The following is a 9,396-nucleotide window of genomic DNA, read 5'->3' as shown; positions in this document are numbered from 1 at the left end:
CTGGAGCTTGAACTCAGTGCCTGGTACTGTTATTTACCTTTTTTGCTTAACGTTTGCATTCTACCACTTGAGGCACAGCTCCACTTCTAACTTTTTTGTTGGTTAATTGGAGACAGACTTTTCTGCCCAAGCTGGCTTTGAACCACAATCCTCAGATCTTAGCCTCCTGCTATCTAGGATTATAGGCATGAACCACCAGCACCTGGTCAGAAGCATCTTTATTGAACAGTTATAACCTGCCCAACACTGTGCTACAGGCACTTAATTGGTGTGATCTGAAATCCTTACAACCCTACTGTAGAAAGGGTTTTGAGGCCCATTTTATAGATGGGGAAGCTGAAGGTAAGAGGTCAAGTACATAGTTTGAGCCCCTATAGCTGATAAGGGAATAAATTTGCAAATTAGACAAACCTGGATGCGGAGTGTCAGTTTATCACAAGAAGGCAGGATATTGACCACACACTGCTGGTTCACTACTATAATCTGAGCTCCTTAGGAGGCTGAGATCTAAGGATCAAGGTTTGAAGCCAGCTTAGGCAGAAACGTTTGTGAGACACATCTCCAATTAACCATCACAAAGCCAGAAGTGGAGGTGTGGCCCTGAGTTCAATCTCAAGTACCTCCCCCCCACAAAAAGACAGGCAAATGATATATCTCTTAAAGGATTATTGTGGAGATAAAATTATGTGAGCAAAAATCTACCAGCTTAGAATATACCATCTAGAAAATCATAAAATATCTCTTGATGTTTGAATGCCTATCATGATGTTTAATTTTATGTCTAACTATGTGTTAGATATTTGGCTACTTATTATTGGAGAAGTTTCAGTGAAGGTATTTTAAGAAGGAGATCAACATTTAAATGAGTAGTCTTTAAATAAAGCCAATCAATTACCTTACATAATGTGGTGGGCCTCATCCAATCGGTTTGTGGCCTTAAAATAAGAAGACTATCCTTCCCCAAAGAAGGGGGAACTTTGCCAACAGACCATTTTTGGACTCTAACTGCAGTTCTTCCCTGGCTCTCCAGCCTACCAACTTCCCCTATGGACTGTGGAATTATCCAATTCCATGATCATGTGAGGTGATTCCTTACAACCTCCTCTTCTGTCTTTTTCTCTGTGTGTCATGATCTTTTTCTTTCTCTCTTCTATTGGCTCTGTTTCATTGAAGAGCCTTTGAAAATACACCTATGAATAGGAGAATGTGTTCATAATATGTGGTTTATACATACAAAAACACTTTGATCTGTTTTTTTTTTTTTCAAGGAGAAAAGCACATCACATCCACAGGAGTGTTCACATTTGTGTGTGTCTGTTTCCCTATGAGTATGGAGAAAGACTTGGCAGGTACAGTTCTGGAGTCATGGAGATGTCATTAGGTTTGGGAATCTCCCTCCCTCCCTCCCTCCCTGTCTACCTGCCTGTCTCTCTCCCTCTTTCTTTCTTTCTTTCTTTCTTTCTTTCTTTCTTTCTTTCTTTCTTTCTTTCTTCCTTCCTTCCTTCCTTCCTTCCTTCCTTTCTTTCTCTCCTTCCTTTCTTCTTTCTGTTCTCTCCATCTCTCTTTCTCTTTCCTTTCTTTCATGATGCTGGGCCTTGTACTCTTGCTTGGCTTTTTCACTTAACATTGGCACTCTACCAATTGATCCATACCTCCACTTTCAGCATTTTGGTGGTTAACTGGAGGTAAGAGCCACATGAATTTTTCTGCCCAGGCTGGTTTTGAACCATGATCCTCAGATCTCTAGCCTTCTGGCTAGGATTATAGGCATGAGCCACCAGCACCTGGCCAGGCTGGTTAATTTCTTCTCAGGGACTGAGAAGTGTAAGATCCAGATTCCAGTGGATCTGGTATGTAGTAAGGGCCGTCCTCCCCTTCCAAGATGACATCTTAAATACTAAGACCTGCAGAGAGGGAGAGCACTACCCTGCATAGCAGCAAAGAGGGAGACGCTGAATTTACCTCTGCAGACCCTTGCTGTAGCAAAAACACTCTAAGGGAGTGGGGGTTCTCATGACCCAAACCCACTTCCCAGCATGGGGGCTTTGGGGATCCAGATTCAGCAGGAGCTCCAAAGGGGACATGCATTCACATGGTGGCAGATGGTGACTGGCTCTGGAACTGGCTGGACGCTCATTTCCCAGGCCAACTTTGGGCTCTGGCTGACGTGTAGAGGTAAGCCCTGGGAGCTCCCAAGCCTCCCTGCTGTCTGGACTTTTTGCTGTGCATATCCTGAGATACAGCAAACCAAAAGCAAATAAGACCAGCATATTGAGGGAGCAGCAGACTCCTGTGCATTTTAAACTTACACCAGCAATGCCTGTTAATATAAATACAGCTGATACAGAAGTGTGCTGAGTGGAAAGTAAAGTCTCTTCCTCCGGTGCTGCTCCTCAGAGGAGACATCTGCTAACAGTTGGAGGGTGTTTTCAGGTTTCAGGGCACTGTCTATATTTTTTGAGCAATAGATTCTTTTTTTTTAAGACTCTAATGTCTGAACACAAGATTGAAACTTTGAATTCATATTTTGGTGTTAGAAGTCCTAGCTGGTCTCTGGTTGTTGACAGACATGAGGAATACAGAGTACCTAGGGCCATGATCGGGAAGAATGAAAGTGGGGCAGGGAGAAAGTTCTGGAAGTGGGCACCTCATTTTCATTCACAAAGTCACTGATTGTTACACTCCATTACATTGGAAATGCTTTTATTATTTATTTATTCATTCATTTATTTATTTATGCTTGGGCTGGAGCTTGAACTCAGGACCTGGGTACTGCTTAAGTGAAAAATCACTCAAATTTGGCACTCTACCATTTGAGTCACTGCTTCATTGTTGGCTTATTTTTTCTGGTTAATTGGAGTTAACTGTCTCGTGGACTTTCCTGCCTGGGCTACCTTCAAACTATTCAAACCATGATCCTCACATCTCAGCCTTCTGGGTAGCTAGAATTACAGCTGTACTCAGTGCATCTTAATTTCTTGTTTCAATTTTAAATAATCCTTGCCTAAGCTTTCTGTACTTTTCTAAAAAAATGTTGTCAGTTCATCTGCCTTTGATTGTCAACTGACTCCCTTAGGTTTTCAGTGTGTGTGTGTGTGTGTGTGTGTGTGTGTGTGTGTGTGTGTAATGACTGCTCTTCTCTTTCTGTAGTGGAATTGCATTGGCACGGCACCCAGTTACTGTGTCTGAGGACTCTGGATGGCTTTTCATGGCACATGGATTTCTTAGGCCAAAGAACAAGAGCAGAGTCTTTCTTTCAGGGTGAGCTCTTCCTGTTTGGAAAGTGCTCTTGTGAGGACTCAGGCTCAGTTCCATTCACTTGAACGCATTCTTCCCTGGACCCCTTGTGTAACTTGCCTGCCTGGAGGCTGAGGGAGCCCAGGGTGGGTGCCTTGGGCAGTCAGGGCTGAGCCCACGGAAGGTCTGTTCACACAGCAGTCAGGGGGCGCTCTGTGGCTCATTATTCCTGCATACAAAGCCACACTGTTGACATGTTGGTGTCACAGCTCCTCTTTTCTTGTGCCTCCAGATATAGCTGCAATTATTTTGCTCCATTTATTATGATGATATAATTACTACTATTATGATTATTACCATTATTATGATGATGCTTGAACTGGGGCATGAACTCAGGGCCTTAACATGCTTTCTTACTTTGCCTTTTTTGCTCAAGGCTGGCTCTCTACAACTCAAACCATGCCTCCAGTTCCGGTTTTCTGCTGATTAATTGGAGATTCAATTCTCTTGGATTTGTTTGCCCTGGCTGGTTTCAAACCATGATCCTCAGGTCTCAGACTCCTAAGTCATTAGGATTACTGACATGAGCAGCTGATGCCTGGCTTTTGTTATCATCCTTACACACAGAAACATACTATACATATTACCCTCTGTATTCCTTGTTTCCTCCATTCCAGATTTTGTGCACCTATTTGTAAGTTAATACATACAAATCAACTTCATTCTTTGTAATAGCTGTGTAGTATTCCATACACTATGAGGTTTCCAGGTTCATTTTTCTCTTATAAGTACTTCTACAAGAAACATCCTCACTCATACATCTTTTGGACTATGTACTTTTACTTCAGTTGGATAGATTCCCAGAAGCAGTGCTGCCTTGGGTCAAAGGGACTCTACAGATCTAAGTTTCATATATCCTTTTACATTACTTTCTAAAATGGTTGAAATAATTCATATTTTCACCAGCAGGGTTTTCTGAGGGTCCTTTTTATTGCCATCTTGCCCAGACTGATGATGTCTATTCCTTTCCGCTAGGACATTCACATTTTTGTTTACATTTACATTTCTCTGAAAACTCAAGAGGTTTTTCCTTATTTCTAAGCCATTCTCTGTGCACTGGCTTTGCAGATGCACTGGGTTGTATTGTATGTGAATAGAGAAGGTGATGACCTTCCACCCTCTAGGTCATTTTCTAGGCTCCAGGATGTGTCTGATGTTCCCTGGTCCATACTCACAGAAACACAGGGTTAGAGCATATATGTACAGAGGCAACCTAGGAAGATGGAATTTGGGTTGACTTCCCCATAGCCAGATTTGAGTGCAAAGGGATGGGCTTTCTCAGGTGGTGAGCTCTTCATTCCTGGAGGAATTTAAACACATATCACGGAGACAGAGCACTAAATAGTCACGAGGGCCAACTGGGGCAAAGAGAGGAGATCTTGAGAGGTGATTGAGGGCAGCATGGTTCCTAGTGGCATCTAGGGAGCCACCCTTGCTTAGCTCTGTCGAAAGACTCCCAAGTGGAGCTGGGCACCAGTGGCTCATGCCTGTAATCCTAGCTACTCAGGAGGCTGAGATCTGAGGATCACAGTTCAAAGCCACCCTGGGTTGGAAAGTCCACGAGACTCTTATCTCCCATTAACCACCAAAAAGGCCAGTGGAGCAGTGGTTCAAGTGGTAGAGTGCTAGCCTTGAGCACAAAAACTCAGGGACAGCACCCAAGCCCTGAGTTCAAGCCCCAGGACAGGTGTGCTCGCACACGTAGGTGTGCTCGCACACGTGTGTGTGCACACACACGCATGCACACACTCACAGTGAAGCGGGCCCCAGTAATCCTGGATGTTTTAAAAAACCCACCTAAATTGTGGAGATGGCTACCATCTAAATTCACCTGGAGACAGCGCAGCATAGCATAGGCCTCCCCCAGCTGCCCAGGATGGAGGGGTGTCATAGGAGATAGGGTTTAGTGATAACACTAGCAAAGGATAGCTGAATTGGTTACTCTAAGTGTGTCTCTGGAAGGGGGTAGCTTTGAAGTAACATAAAATCTCAGGTGTGGTTCCCAGGCTAGCCCAACAAAGGAACTAGCATAGACTATATTCTAGTTACATCATAGTATAGACACGTCAGACCATGCACAAGAAAAGGCGAGGGTCACTGACCTTTTATACATTTCAGGACAGAGGCCAGGTCAGGGTTGTCCCTTATGGAGCTCCAAATGCCATGAATTTTCTCCTCTACTCCTTCAGAACCAGTGCCCCACCCCCACAGATAAGTCCTCAGTGTTATCTCTAGAACCTGTGCACATGACCTTATATGGCCAAAGAATCTTGAGATGGGGCATTTTTTCTAAACCATTGAGAAGACTGTGAATGACTCCTCAGGTGTCATTATACAAAGGGAAGAGAGAGCTTTGATACAAACACAGAGGACAAAAGGATGAGAAGACAGAGAAGCAGTGAAGGAGTGATACAGCCATATTCCCAGCAATAGCAGAATGGCCACCAGAAGCCAGAGCTGTTCTCCAAAGGCCTCAGAGCATGCAAGGCCCTGAGGATCCCTGCATTGGACTTGCTTTTGTTGGTTGCAGTCTCCAAGCCAGTGGTCACTTGTTACAGCAGCAGTGGGATGCTAAAACAAACTTAAGAGCCCCTCTTTCCAGACACCACGGGAGCAGACACAGGCCAGGGGCTCTGTGTGGTCAAGACGATGTCTTCAGAATGTGGCTCAGTGGCAGAGTGCTTGCCTCATATGCATGAAGCCCTGGGTTCAAGTCCTCAGTACCACATAAACAGAAAAAGCTGGAAATGGCACTGTGGCTCAAGTGGTAGAGTGCTAGCCTTGAGTAAAAGAAGCTCAGGGACAGTGCCCAGGCCCTGAGTTCAAGCCCCGGGCAGGACTGGCAAAAAAAAAAAAGACAATGTCTCCATTTGACCAAAGCTGTCTGGAATCTGCAAATGGTGGAGGGTTGATGTGAGGGTCCCAATGCCAGCCAAGGGTGGTGGGGGGGGAAGACTAAACCAACCTGGGTTTTGGCAGGTAGGTGGTATTGGAGGGGAAGAAAAGACACTCAGAGCTCTGGCAAGGTTGAGGGACAGAAACTTGCAGCGGAGGAGTCAGGCAGGACCAGCTTGGCAGCAGAGTTGCTGTTAATTCATTCACACAGCATCTCTCAGAGACTCGGCCTCTTCCAGCTTTGCAAAGTGTTGCTGTGTTAGTTGCCTGCCTTGTCCTGGAGAGAGAGGTGAGGAGCTGTCATGTTGGAGAGATGAGGCTTTGGGGACAGGGAAGGTGTTAAGCCGGGGCCTGGCAGCTGGTGAGGAGAGAAGGTAGGACCTGTTGCCCCTAAGCCCCCTCTGTACTCCCCCTCCCTCTGGCTTCTGGGGCCTGGGAGCAGGCTTCAGGAAGGTCCATCCAGTGTGTCTTCTGCCTCTTCTGTAGGAGCCCCTGAGTCCTGTAGGGCTGACTGCCACAGGTACAGAGCATGAGGTGTAGTGCGAGGATGTATTCTGGGGACAGTGACAAGGAAGGGGAGCAGGCCGAGAGGGGAGGTCAGGCTTCCAGGCAGTCTTGAGTGATGGCTACAGCCCAGCCCCACTCAGGGCTCTGGGGCTAGCATGGTCCTTCCAGGTGTCTTGAGTTGGAGCAGGAAGGCTGGGTCTTTTAACCCCTGAGTTGCTGGGTCCTCAGATGTGGGCTGCTGGAGAAAGTGGGGCCTTGTTGAGCAGCCCTCTGCAGCTGAGTAGTTCGAAAGGGAAGCATGCGGGGTCAGGATCTTCTGAGGGTGCTGAGGCCTTGGAACTGATTGTCCAGCTTCCTATTTGGGAAAAGGTGGCTTGGACTATTGCAGACAGCTGCAGGGAAAGATTCTGATCACACACAACGTAGAGTATAGCCATGTCAAGGAATAAGCCTTTTGGTGACATTTCGAGGGGGAAGCCATCTGAGTTCTAACCCACATCTTGTCCAAACCACAAGTCATTCATAGGTTGAGGGTCATGTCTGCAGGTAGGATCAGTAACCTGACAATGGTTCTGAGCCAAGCAACATTCGGGGAACTGAGAAAAGTGGCCCATATGAGGTACATGATTTGACGCTGCCTTTGTAGCTGGTATCCTACCTGAGCCCCACTGATAACAGGATAAAAACATGTTGTTGTCCTGGCCACCATTGAGTCTCTCTCTGTCCTATAATTGAAACCAGGTTTTTAGACCCCAGGCCCAAAACCTAGGAGTCCCAAGTGAGGGCCAGCCACTTCTATATGTCAAATAGAGATCATGGTAAAGGGGAGAAAAAGGCAATGTTTTACATGACAGCCCTGGGAAGACAGAACTTCATTCCAGGACATCTTTCATTGTCTTGCGGGTCACAGACATTGCTCCCAGACTTCATAGAGAGAATTAGGTACAGGGGATGAGAAAGATTTGTATAATTAAAACAGTACCAAGTCACAGGTACGGCCTGGCTTACCATGAGCTCAGATCTGTTGTCTTTGGTGGAGTTCTGGAGAAGTTATTGCCTTACCACTGGGACAAGTTGCCTGCAGCATGATCTCCTGAGTTTTTGGCTGTTTCCTTTCATATAGCAAGAAGAAGGCATTGTCTGTGTGAGGGACAATGTGCCTTTCACACAAGATAATTATTGGTGAATCTTCTCTTTCGGAGCTCAAGACCATTGCAAAAGGACAGCAGCAGAAACTAACTCAGATCACAGGGCACAGACATCAAGTTGAAAGACTTCTCATTAATTCTCAAGGCCTAACAAAAGCACCTTTTTGGTTGTCTCTTATGTAAATCACCTTGGGTTCCAGGAAAGAGAGGGCTGATTCCATTCATAGTGTCTTTACAAAGGAAATACTCTCCAAGTTAAGAAGCCTCAGAGCCTCCATAGAAGCGACTATGCTCCAGGTAACAATGGCTTTCTTGCTGTAACAAAGCCCCACCTGATCAATGCTGAGACTACAAGCAAGAAAACCCCACGTGACCAGCAGAGCACACTTGTGAGGGGGGGTGGTTTAATAATTATGCATATCTCTGTTCCTCAGTTTCCAAGCCCAACTCTATTTAAACCTTAGCTAGACATAATAAGGGTTGAAATGTGTACTTGCCTCTTCCTGAGGCTGCCAGTGTTATATTAATTAAATCTCCACTCTCTGACCCCCACAACTACTAGTCTTTTTTACTTGGCATATTGGTGAGAGTGGCCAGACTTGACATACTGATACGGGAAATTTAGGGCAGCTAAGTTGACCTTATTCCTTGTGTCTGGCAAAAGAAGAATTCATGTAAGATGTGAACCTAGCAGAGGTGACTGGAAAGTTTATTAGAATAAAATACGGCACAGAAAGAGCATGTGGCATGGACACACAAGGAGAAACAGAGCTTCAGCTTCGCAGCCTTCTAGCCCCCCCTTTTTTTTTACAGCTTGGCCTTGGGTTAAATAGTAGGAGTTGAATGGCTTTCTGATTGGTAGGTCCCCTTTCTGTTTCCTAGAACCTCATCTTTACTGTTTCTTTTTTTACTTCCTCATTCTTTTGTAGTCCTCTGTCCTCATTTTGTTGTCTGGCAGGTTTTGGTTGAACAGCCATCTGCAAGTTCTATAGACACAACAATTCTTCTTCTTCCTAGTCTTCGCCCTTGTCTTCTGTCTCTTCTTCTTCCTCCTTCTTCCCTCTCTTCCTCCTCCTCCTCTTCCTCTTCTTCCTCCCCTTCTTTCTTCCTTCTTTCTTCTTCTGTTGTGTTTTCTTCCCAGGGCTGCCATGTTAAAAAAAATCAACTTTCTCTGCCCTTTACCTTGTCTCCTTATTGGACATATGGGAGTGGGCTGGCCCTCCTTTGGGATTCCTAGGCTTTAGGCCCATGCATCTCTCTTGTCATATGAGGTACATAAGATTTGAACCTGGAGCAGGTGCTCTGAGGCTGCCTTTGGAGCTGGTCCCCTACATGAGTCCCACTGATTACAGGATAAAAGCATGCTGTCCTGGCCTCCATTTTTTAAACCTGTCTTCTTCACATTGAGTCTCTCTCTGTCAGGTGGTTTTTGGTTTAAGTTTATTCTGCCATCTGCAAGCTTTATAGACACAACAATTCCTCCTCAACCTCCTCCGCCTCCTCCTCCTCCTCCTCCTCTTCTTCTTCTTCTTCCTTCTTCTTCTTCTTC

The sequence above is a fragment of the Dipodomys ordii genome, unplaced genomic scaffold, assembly GCF_000151885.1.
Source record: "Dipodomys ordii isolate 6190 unplaced genomic scaffold, Dord_2.0 Scaffold19, whole genome shotgun sequence".
NCBI classification, from domain to species: domain Eukaryota; kingdom Metazoa; phylum Chordata; class Mammalia; order Rodentia; family Heteromyidae; genus Dipodomys; species Dipodomys ordii.
Note: the sequence above shows the minus strand (reverse complement) of the source record.